At 40.2% G+C, this 12,800-nt stretch overlaps 1 protein-coding gene across 3 annotated transcripts in view; it reads right to left on the bottom strand.

The window, feature by feature from the left end:
• The window catches only part of brsk2a (BR serine/threonine kinase 2a), a 222,607-nt gene that overhangs the window by 138,149 nt on the left and 71,658 nt on the right, over nucleotides 1-12,800 (bottom strand). The gene's annotated exons all lie outside the window — the stretch shown is intronic.

Here is a 12,800-nt window from a genome sequence, read left to right as displayed (position 1 = left end):
TTGTGGTGAATCTTACGTATACGGCCCCATATCACAAAGAGTTCAGAAAATCGCTTGCTCCAGGAACACACACATCATTATTGCAATGCAAAGTCAATATGGATGGATGCTGTAATTTCGAGCTCAAGGGTCAGCATATAGAGTTGGTGAAGAAAGTTACACATAAATACAATTCTGAACACAGTAATGCCCCTAAATAGACTTTGATAATCAGACATTAACTTCAGATATTATCATTATGGAGATCTACAATAAAAATCATTGAAAAACTTTGCGTTTTTTTCCCTCCGTTATTTTGACATATAATTTGCTTTGGTATGTTATAAGGATTTTTTTTGCTCTCTATAAGGATTTTTTGGGTAGTTTATACAGGTTGGCGCTCTGAAAAGTTGAGAGGTATAATCTTTCCACTGTCAGATCAGATGTTGCATAACAAGAGCTGCATTGTATGTGGCAACTGCTAATGAACAATAAATACCATATATGGAGATCTGAATGGCAAACATGCAAACCATATTTAAAGAAAAATGAATGTGAACATCAGCGAATACTCACGATATGTATTGCATGTATTATCCAAAAATTGCACATAACTTAGTCTAAGCAGTTGCGTATCCAATAAACCGGGTACTTTCAACCTTTATGGAGCCAAGGCACATACTTTACAATTGAAAAATATCACGGCAACACAACAAACAAATATGTCACAAAAAGTGAATACATTCGTTACTTGATGAAGTTAAGCTAAAATAGAAGAGCATTTCTTTGTTTTGTCTGTCACCATGCCCCAGTGCCATAAATTCATGAATAAAGATACAATATTTCTTGGAAGAAAATGCTTTTTTGAGTAATTAAGTAACATCTTTACATTTTTTCACGACACACTGATTGATGTGGCCCAGCACATAGATTGGGAATCACTGCAATAAACAACAGCAATGCCAACATAATATCACAGTAAACTAAGAGTATTATTATTCATTAACTTTGTAAAGGGATTTTTTTTCCATCACATATTGAACCTCGTTTTTTGTCAGTGAGTGTAGACACAACATTCAGCACATGACAAATCATACATGGCCAAAGGGATTTCCTTTGGCAGATTAAACGTTCACATCACAAACTGCTTGCGTTAAACACTTTTTTCCTAACCCATCACCTCAATGCTCTAGTTTGTTCAATTTAGGATTTTTTATTTTTTTTTTTAAATCTCCCACCTGGAAAAATTTAATTTAATACAGTTGGGCGCATTCTGCCCCAGTAGGTAAGACTTAACTCAAACTTACATCAGTAGCTTAAAGGAGAGCCCGCGGTCGAAAGCGGACTGCTATTTTTGCATTTGTGTGGCACTGTAGGCATTTTGTGAGCGTGTATTAATGGTGTGTTGTCCTGCCCTAAGCACTTTACCAAACTGAAAAAAATGAATAAAATTATTTTGGAACAGCGAATGGGAGAGCACAGGTCTCCATATTAAGGCATCTCATGTGGATGTCCGTTCATTCATATGTATGCACATGGACGTGTATATCCAGCATTGAGCATGTGTTTGTTATTTAGGTTTATACCGACAATGGACATGTAAGTATATTGTACGAGTGCAACATACTGTATAACATTGTGGCCAGAGTCATGTAAAAATTTGGAAACGATGACCAATAAATTAATCCATAGTTGGATTATTTTCATGCATTTTTTTTTAATCGCTCATTCGCTTCAGTGTCACAGGGAACAGAAGTTTGTACCAGCTGACTTCAAGTGAAAGCCTGCACCCTGGATTCGTTCCCAGTCAACAATAGGGTATAGCTCCATCCATTTTACACACCGCTTATCCTTGCGAGGGTGGAGAGTGTGCTAGAGCCTATCCAAGCGGACTCTGGGAGCGAGGTATACTCGAACAGGTTGGCAGCCAATCGCAGGGCACATATAAACATACAACGATTCGCACTCACATTCACACCTGTGGGCAATTTCACATTTTTAATTAATCAACGCAGATTTTTGGGATGTGGGAGGAAACCAGAGTACCTAGAGAAAACCCACGCAGGAACGAGGAAGAACATGCAAACTCCACACAGGCGAGGCCAGATTTAAAGCAGATGTGCTAACTGCTTGGCCACTGTACAAACAACAGGGCAAATTCATTACTTACTATCAATTTTACAAGCCGGGAATACAATAGAACATGTCCAGTGTATTGGCCACTAGTCCAGGGTAAACCCCTCCCCACACCAGAATCCTATTACAAAATAAATCAACATTTGAAGAGCACGATAACTTGAAAGCCTCCTAAAACTAAACTATGGCACATAATACATGTAACACAAATAAAACTAGATAGAAAAATATCTACAGTGCGCTTCTATTCCACTCGATATGCAACAACACCAAACTTGGCCTTGCCTATCCAGGTTTACTGGGGGTCTCGTCTTATCTTTACACTCTAGCTAGTGGACAGACTGCACGTAAAGTAATTATTGCCCCATAACTTACAGAAATAGCTGACAATGGACCTTTCTGACCTGCCAATCACTCGTACAATCATACCGAATCAGAAAGCCGCATTGTCTTAACCCCTGGCTAGACCCGCCCCTCTTCTCGTCATGTCCCACAAGCAATGCTGGTTATCAGTCGCGTGCGGTTGGAAAAGTTAATGTGACGAACAAAATGGTCCTCAGATACGCTTGGGGAACGTGCAATTCTGATGAAAGATATCCTGCTAGGTTACAAGGGGCCCGGTTGATTCATTTTGCAAAGCCTAAAACACGGTTGAGGAAGTGTCTACAATGGATTAAGGCTCACGGAAGAGTGTGTGTACAACTTAGTGTGGACATTAACAAACACAAGGCTGTATGTTCAAAGGTAAGTGAGGGAGAAGTATCTTCTCTGAATTTGATTGTATTATTTTCAGTGCTTTATACATTGCAGGAGAACAACTTTCACTTTATCATATCACTGGCCTGCTGAATGAAGTGTGTAATGTTTTTATGCAGACGAGTCGGATTTGTGGTACGTAAATGCGCGATGTCATGCAAGAGAAATTTCTATTTGCCTATTTGTATCACATCAGACTTTTAAGATAGAAAACTGGGTTCCATTACGAGCTAAGTAAATGAATACACCAACTCACTTATAAAGACTACAATGATACTACTCATGACCTTTCCAAGTAAAAAAGTGCTCACCCTGCTTTACATGTGCAGTAAAATTCCACAATTTTAACCCAATATTAAGTTTGTGAGGCGTCAAACATTTTTTGCACCGATCGCCAACGTTTTGCTGTAACTTTGACATTGCGTCCTGCTCCATCCAAAATCTTAATTCCATGTACATATCCTCACGTGAAATAGTTGAGACCTTTCTGTAGACCTCTTTTGGACAAGTCCGACGCATTTGGCAAAAAACATACCCCAATATTATCTGGAATACGATATAGAGGATCCAGTTCAAACCTGTTATGTTCAGTCGCCATTTTGAAAGATTGTGGGGCATGGCAACTGTAGCTAAAGGGGGTGGAGCTGAAGGTCGCCAGTCGGAAAGGTCCAATTAACGTGAACTTTTTAGTGAACAAATGATCATCAAATGATTTGTATTAGGGAATAATTAGAACATGCACCAGTCAAAAACTGTCCACGATGACTGTTAATATTCAAATTCTGAACTCTGATTCTTTAGATTACACATTGAATAAACATGTATATTCAGTCATGAGATAATGAGCCTATTAACTGAATGGCAACAGAAGCTGTGAAATAAATTATCGTATGAGATGTAGGCAAGGGGAAACGACAAAAGAGAGAGCAAAAACCAAGTGGAAAGAAAAGCAGACACAAATTGGATTAAAAAGAGCTTTCTAAAACATGGTTGGGTTTTCTTTTTTTTTTTGGGGGGGGGGTGTTTAGACTCTGTATTTTGGAGTAAATAAAGCTCCCTTCCCCACACCCGAACACAAGACCAAATCAATAACGCTCCCAGTGCACACCTATTATTTTTCAAAGGCTCCAACGAGGAAAAGAAGAGGGAGGGGACGAGCAGATTGGACGCCTTGTCTGGAGCACAGAGGAAGACATACAGTTTAGACAGGGCTCTAATTTACACAAAAGCGGGATTCAAACACCCTGAAAAAAAAAAAAAAAACGAGAGCTAAGTGCACATTCAAGATTACAGCAGGTCAAATTGAGTTAAAGTCGGACCTTTTTAAGATAATAGTATACATCAGGTCAGTCTTTATAGTGCATGGTTGTATTGATGGATTTGTCAGCCTGCATTTAGGTTGGGGTTTTCTCCACTATGAAGTGCTTTGAAGGAGCTGTCCGTTTGATGTGACTTGCACCTCCTGCCTTAAGGCTGCTTTCTGTGCTTTTAGAGCTGGTGCACACACCTCACAGTCACACACACACACACACATAGGAACAGAAAGACTAGGTCTAGTGATGGAGATCAAGAACAAAAAGCATTGCATCTTGATTGCTTGTTTGCCTCACAAATGATCTTCTGGTCCTAACGGCGCACAAAACCTCAGTGACCAAAAACCTCGGACAGCTAGGTCAGAAAAAGATATAGAAGAGAAATTCAGTCCAAATAAACTGTTTTGTGCTATCCTCAACAACATGCTTGAAAATGCTGTACAGTGGATCAAAACTAATCATTGGCCCCACTTGAAATGTGGGCTGCCAATTTCCTTGCAAAGTTCTGCTTCCCATTAATCAAGATCAGATGAAAGGAGAGCAGTTATGCAACTCCAGCCAAAGATGAGCTCCACCAATGAAGAGCCTGAGAGGAGACTTCTGCTTAGTAACATCAACAGACACAGACACAACTTGTAATGAGTAAGCGAGACAGTGAAGCACTTTAGGAGGTAGGATGACAAAAAAAAAAAAGAGAGAAAAATTTTATGGCATCCGGTAATATCGAGATCATATTTCAGCTATATTTGGCAATATTTTCAGGGTCTGCGACTCTGGCTGTCAAACAAGGGAGGCGTCAGCATGTGATCTTCAGACCTTGTTCTTTAACGTCATCAACACCCACCTCTACACCCACCTGCAGCGACATGCCACTAGTCTCCAGGGGCAACGGACTGGAAATAACAGTGATGAAGAGTCAGGGAGATATCCAGCAATGTCTCACACTGGTTTGGAGTGAAAAGAAAAGGTTTTTTTTAATGCAGCGCTAGAGCTGTGAATAGGTGTATCCAAATCTTGACGCGCATTGGAAAATGTGATTGTCTTTTTTTTAGCAGTGTGAGACAGAAAGCTTTTGTAAGCATTTCATTCCGACGCAGTGTCATTCTATATCAGTGAAAACTACTATAATAAATGTTAAATGAACATATCTCTTGCAATGAGAATAAAAGCAACATTTGAAGTCTGTGGATGTTTTTGTACAGCTTTCATGTTTGTCCTCATTGGTTTTTGCAGCATCCAGTAAAGTTTGCGCTGAATAAATATTGCACTGATTATTTGTTGTTAAGCTAGTTAGCGCAGAAAGTCATAAGAGGTTAGGGCTAATGGTTCAGTTATCGGCTTTAGAGTAGGGGTGCACAATATTTGCGGTTCGTTTGGACATCATAGTCGTAATGTCAGTGTATTAATATGGAGTCAATTAATATTAATAAGTGGCCATCAGAGGAACCTGGTTGGACATGCTAATAATAGCACCGTGTTAGGATAAATTACAACCCATCAAACAACACACAGTGAGCAGCCCTTGAGTAATTTAATATTTTATTTGTATGATAACTATTAATGAGGACATTGGAAACAATTACATGCCTGTATTTCTCGAGAATGTGAAGAAGTAATCCATGGCGCAATACATTACACGGATGTAGGGACAAATATCAGGTGTACACACCAACACGTTTTGCTTAAACTGATGCACTCAAATAGGGAAATACAAATGTATTTGTTAAACAGGTGTAACATAAGTGTTGTTTAAAAACATGAATAGTGTTATGAATGCGTTAATCACTACAGTATAACTGTGCATGAAAAAAAGTCTGGCAGGACTATCTCTTAATACTGCAGTATATTTATACATAGACTTCAGAAAAATGACCCTGCATATACTTTTGTGCTTTACTGATCATAGTATTTCTAGAGAGATAGAAATGTCAGTTTTCACATTACATGTACTGTACGTTATTCCGTATTTGTTTGAACATTACAAAATGTAACATAGGGTTGAAGAAAATCACATCAATCTCGTTTTTTCCCCCAATAACGTGCAGTCCTACTTTGTAGTATCGAAACATCACTACATCGTCATCTGAACAAAATGATTTTGGTTTCTATGGACCTGTTTATGGATAAGGGAGTAGTAACCTAAAGGAAATGTTTTTCCTAACCTTTTAAAAGGTCAGAGAGGCGGATGGTTGGATAGAGCGATAGATGGCCACCAGACTATTGCAACATCTCTACCACGGCATTACTCAATGCATTGATCACATGTTGCATGGCAACTGCTTGATTGATTTCACACCATGGCAGATGTTAGATATAACACACTTACTGAAACTATAATGCGTGACAGAGAACATAGTTTCACGAAGGAATTCATCTTTTTTTCCCTAATTATGTTTGGAAACGTTTAAAATGGAAATAGGATGTAGGACTCTTATTACAAAGGTTCTTCTTTGTGGCACTTTGTATTTAAATGTTATTGCGGTTGATTTGATTTTTAATTTGTTTTGAATATCTTAAATGACACAGAAACATGGTGTTGAAGTTGCACAATGCAGGTAAGACCAATGTGCCTCTGACAAACTGCTTTGTTCTCCATTGAGCCATATAACACAGTGAGTCCTTGACATTTAAATCTGGGGCTGATCCCTGCACCCAAATGCTCCAACCGCGAGTTGGTACTAAAATGTCTTCTGCTGCCCTTTGTTCACATCTCCATCCTTGTGCTCTCTGACCTGTAAGGTATTGGGGAAAAAAATTATATTGCGATTTTTTTTTTCCAAACCTGCGATGTATGTTGCGATGTGTAATGAGACAGGATCCGTGCTGGAAAAGTTCATTTTCGACGTAAACTAGTTCAAAGTTGAGTTTATTATCGCTAAAAATGAACTTGTTCAGTTCATTGTTCATAATTCAACATTTTAACTGAGGTCACTGGCTGAAAAATGAAGTTCATCGTTCTGTTTTTTTTTTTTTTTTGTATGTTGCTGATGGGCAATTTCCCTCAAAATACCGACATTTCGTTTTCATATTGTTGCCACCCATTCAGTGCACACCACCTGCAGCTTTCACCAAGCAATCTCAAAAAACGAAGAAATGTGTTGATGTGATGCAGTTTTTTTTTTTTTTAACAAGGAATTAAAACAAAAATGTATGTAGTCCTTATTGTCCAAACAAAAACATGCAACACAGTATGACAGTGACAACAGTTATTATCTCTACATTCCCAGCAGCTCTGGCAGAGGATATTAACAAAATATTTTATTTACTTATATGACACAAAAAAATCCTAACGAATGTATTCTGATACAAATAATTTCCTAGTAATCAACATTTACAATTATGTATTGTATTACAAAAGAATCAAGGAACAAAGTGTCTGAACGCACTTCTGGCACATCACAACAATGGAGTGTCTGCCTACAGTTGTTTCATTCTGAAGAGTGAAATAGGAAATGTTGGAGGTACCCATTGCTTTCATCCTCCTCATAGTAATCATACAGGGAGTTCAGTATACAGACTCCCTCACACACACACACACCACACACACACACACACACACACACACACACACACCACACACACACACACAGAACTGCTCCCTCTGTTGTATGAAACATTATAATTTACTGTAACATGAGTGGCAGCACAGTGGAACGACTAGTTAGAGCGTCTGCCTCACAGTTCTGAGGACTGGGGTTCACATATATATAAATGTATACACACCTCCCACAATTCCAGAACACATAGAGACAGACAACCGTCTCACTCACAATCACACCTGGTGGCAATTTAGAGTCTCCGATTAATGCATGTTTTTTAGGATGTGGGAGGAAACTGGAGTGGCCGGAGGAAACCCACTCAGCCATGGGGAGAACAGAAAATGAATAAACCATCATCACTCTGATTCCTTCTTCTCAGTGGCAACTGCTTGAAAACCACTGCTAGAAGTTGTCCTTTGCTCTGATTTTCCATGTTCCTCTGGTTTTACTATACTGCAACTTGATATTTCAGGGTACACCGACATCGTGCAACCCCTAAAGTCCACTTAATAGTCTCCAGTGATTATTTGATTATTTCACAACATAAAGACTTGCATGTTCTCTGTTTATCTGCTTCCAAACTTGTTAATAGCTGGGTTAATAAACTTGTAATGAATTTCAAAACGTGACATCTATCCATCAGCGCGTGGACAGAGCCCTTGTAATCACAACAAGTTGCTAAAGTACTATCATGGATTACATTTGGAAATTCACTCCAAGCATGCTATCTACAATTCGAAAGGTTCAGAAACACAGAGTGTTGTTGGAGTCTGCAGGTCAGTCATTCAGACTTCCACACTCTGGGGATGCTGCCGCTCTAACTGAAAAGACAAAGCGGCCTGAGCATCAGGCATAACTGACATTAATATCGAATACACACTGAACCAGCCCACCTCCAATGGCCAACACACTTGTTCGTAAATTCATGGAAAATGGAATGCGTTCAGCCACTCTGAACACCGCACTCTCAAAGCGCAGTGAAAGTGTCACATTAAATTTCCGAAAGCATGCAGAGTAGCAAGGAGTAAGAGTGAACACAGCTTGCTTTAAGTACAGAACTAGAAACAATATTTATCCGAGGAGGCGTTTCGTAACCCGAACTTTTCGTGACTAGAGACGCTCATAAGTAAAGGTATCAATGTACTTTGATGCTCCAGTTGAAGTCGACTGATTCACATAGCACACGAATTACAACTACTGAATGTTAAAATACATCAGAGACTTTGTCTCTTTCTTCATTCTTGTTCACTAGAAATCAGAAGCTTAAAGTTAACAAACAATGAATGACAAAACATCTACAAGCTAGTGAAAATGAGCACTGAACTTGCAACACTTATATCTTTCAAAAATAATGACTATTGGGGCACAAACACTGGATAAACATACAAATGAGGAGGATAGCAATATTCACATATATACGTATATTCCTCAAACTATGTAAAAAAAAAAAGAGTTATATTAACAATATTTGATTGACTTCTACTTTCTTTGTTACCGCAAGTGTGTATCTCATTGCATGTAAATCACCGCATGACATGCACAGCAGGGATCGTGATCCCAACAGGGGACACACACAGAGACAGTTCAGCACCTCGAGCCTCACTGCATGAATCCTATCCATCAAAACACTGTCAATAAAACAAAACCCGGTTGCATCAAGAAGTTTAAGTGTATTGCCGCACATGTGGAGAAAGTAAATCCTGTCCCCGCCATATCATGACAGTCAAAAAAATAACTGAATTGATTATTATTTATCTCTATCTGTCATGGGCATGGCCTGGCCACTGCCAGGGGCGGCACTTTCTGTGAGGGCAGTGGCCAGGCTGTCACGTCCCATCGGAACGAGAGTAGGACCCAAATGCAGGACTCGGAAGATGCAAGGTAGTTCAAGGAGACACGTTTATTATATGCAGAGGTAGGGGATCGAGCAGGCAGTCCGGTGCAGCCGCGGTAGTTGGGACGTCGGGCGAAGAGAGCATGTGAGCGGGCAGGCAGGAGTCGGTACACAGGGGAACAATCAACGCAGGCAGAAGTATCAAAGGAGTCAGGCTTACAAGGTTGGTCAGAGAACATGCGAAGGTCGGTACACACAGGTTCGATCAGGGATACCGGAGCACACGAACGGGACATGAAGATCAACGAACTGGCGCCGGCCAGTTGTCATCGCGCTCATATAAATCCACAGCATAATCAGGCTGCATGAGGCGAAGGTGTGCACCTTCCAATCAGCGCACCTGCGCGGACACCCGCACAGCTCGTGCTGGAGCGACAGGATCATGACACAGGCCAATGCTCTGGGCAGTGCCACCTCCGACAGCTGTCACAGCTATGTTGCATTGTGGACACTAATGGACCAAGTACTTAGGTAGTAAATGTGTCATCGGCATTGGCCAGTTCGTTGCTTCAGTGCATTCTGGAATACTCCGCTACTGTGCAGAAGTTAGTGTCGAGCAATCTTTTGTCACAGCCAGTTTGTGCCCTTTTAGTTTGACCACGTCTTGTCATATTTCTCAGTTTGCCTCATAGTCGTCAGACCTTGTTTCACTTTTTTTGTGCCTCTGCCTTCTTGGACTGTTTAAACCGTGTATGACCTTGGTTGGGAATAAAACCATTCTGAGCATTATGTCTTTGCCTGGGAGTCCTGCATTTGGGTCCAGCCCCATGCCACTGGCCCATGACACCATCTACTACTTCTGTATACTTCCAGCCATCCATTCGCCATACCGCTTATCCTCACGAGGATCACAGGTGTACTGGTGTCTATCCCAGCTGACAATGTGCAAGAGGTTGTGTAAATGCTGGACTGGTTGCTAGCCAATCAGAGGGCACATACAAAAACTTAACCATTCACACTCACATTCACACCTATGAGATGTATCTCTACATTCAGATTTATTTAGAGTTTAGAGTTTTCAGTTTACCTACCATGTATGTCTCTAGGATGTGGGAGGAAACCGGAGTACTTGGAGAAAAGGCGTGGGGAGAACATGCAAACCCCACACAGGAGAGGCCAGATTTGAACTGTCTTCTGAACTGTGAGGCAGATACGCTAACCAGACAGCCACGCAGCACCCTATTTAGTTGAATAACTTTAAAAGTCTAATTTGGGTTTTTTATTCATTGGGGTTATTTTTCGTGGTTTCACTTGCGTTATTCAAATTTTTCATGTCAGTAGGAAATATATCTGAGAAAAACTGTGACGGGTTAAATATAGCCGCTATATGTTCTTGCCAGGGTTAACTGGGGTAGGCTCCAACACGCCCCGTGATCCCCAAAAAAATAAAGAAAAAAAAAAGAATTTTTTAATTTAGCTCTCAATTAGTAACCAGACAATTGCAGGGCACAGAAACAACTATTCACACTCACATTCACACCCACGTGCAATTTAGAGTCTTTAATCAATCTACTATGCAGGCTTTTAGGATGTGGGAGGGAACCGGAGTACCCGGAGAAAACCCACACAGGCAAGGGAAGCCCAACATGCCAACTCCATAGAGCTGGGGCGGATGTTTTAACGAGTCATATACCATGCTCCCCTAGGGATAAGTGTTAAATAAGTCTCTTCTTTCTTGGCCTGCACAACAGAATCACGCAGTTTTAATGAAGCCACTTGATACTACCACAATTTTAGTGACATCTCGCAGATGATTCATGCAGATCTGCATAACTGACATATGAAAAAATTCATACATTGTTACATTAATAGATCGTTTGAAAGCTAGTGAGTCTCCAATGCAAATGTCACGGACTGATTATTGCTGCTTCCAGCCCACAATATGACAAGGAGCTGCCACACGTTAAAACTATAAAAATGTACCCAGTTGCTCTGGAGACCTCCATACATACCAAAATACTAAGCTACACAAGAAAAGTCGCTGGTGACCAACATGATTCTGCTGTAAGTTTAAATAAATAAATAAATCTGAGCTGAAAAGGACAAGTTAATGTTGGCTCTGGTTGAAGCTTTAATTAAAAAAGAATCATAGTTTTGGGGCAACTTAGGTTAATTCAAAAGAAATTATGGCAAAAAGAAAAAGAATAATGAAATAGCAAAAACTCTGACCGCTTTAAACTAAATATAACAAAAATGCCACTGACGTGTTGTAAAGTTGAATGAGAAAATTGGCCCAGACAGAGAAATGTCTCTTGGTGACTGTGCCCTAGAATAACGCCAATGCATGACTGCAGTGTGAGGGTCTACAGTGAAACTCCAAAGCAACAAGGTTTGTACTTACAGAGAGTTTAATCTTCAGTTGGTCTAATAAGGATCAATGTAAATGCATAGTGATAGTGTTCTTGGCGATGACGGGACCTGCCAGCATGTTGAGAGGATCCCCGACACCCCACCCTCCCAAAAGCAACATTCACACTTACCCTGGCTGCACACAGCTCACAGTGTCTGCATGTTCAGTCGGCTGGTGTAAGATTACTCGTGCAACGGCAAAAACCTTCCACAAACTCTAGATCAGATTTGCTGCAACCGGCTCTTGTTTTCAAACGGATTCACAAGGAATGAAAAGAAAAGTGGCACTGCCTATGCAAACTAGGCCTTGAAAACAATGCTGTTAATATGTGAGGAGCTCAATAGATGAACGGAATTAAAAGCGTACAACATGAGCGGCAAACAGATTGGATCAAACAGTAAATATGATAATTATTTTGGCTCAACAGGGTGCTGAGTCACATGTTAGTATCTCGTTTTATCCAGATGAAAAACACAGCCCTGAAAGTGTTTTTTTTCCCCCTCGTCCAGTGAGCACACAATGCAAAATATTTTGTCATTGTCCATTCAAGCAGAGAACTTTAAATAATAAAAGTAAACCAAGACAAGGTGATTTTTGATTTATTTCATTTTGATTTACAGAAATGAATGGCCCTATGACTATTATTTTTATGAAACCTTAACCTGTGCAGTTTATCTTATTCTCAGTCAGATACTCCTCGAGTGGACAGAAGTCACTGACTCTTTCGACACAGGTCCCACTGATGAAAATGGTCTGAATGTCTGTTTTGTTTTTTCTGAAGTCTATGATGTGATCCGTTGCTGTGGATCTGTTCAAGAGCAAATTATCGTCTC

The sequence above is a fragment of the Syngnathoides biaculeatus genome, chromosome 6 (assembly GCF_019802595.1).
Source record: "Syngnathoides biaculeatus isolate LvHL_M chromosome 6, ASM1980259v1, whole genome shotgun sequence".
NCBI lineage: Eukaryota > Metazoa > Chordata > Actinopteri > Syngnathiformes > Syngnathidae > Syngnathoides > Syngnathoides biaculeatus.
This window is presented reverse-complemented; position numbering and strand designations above follow the sequence as displayed.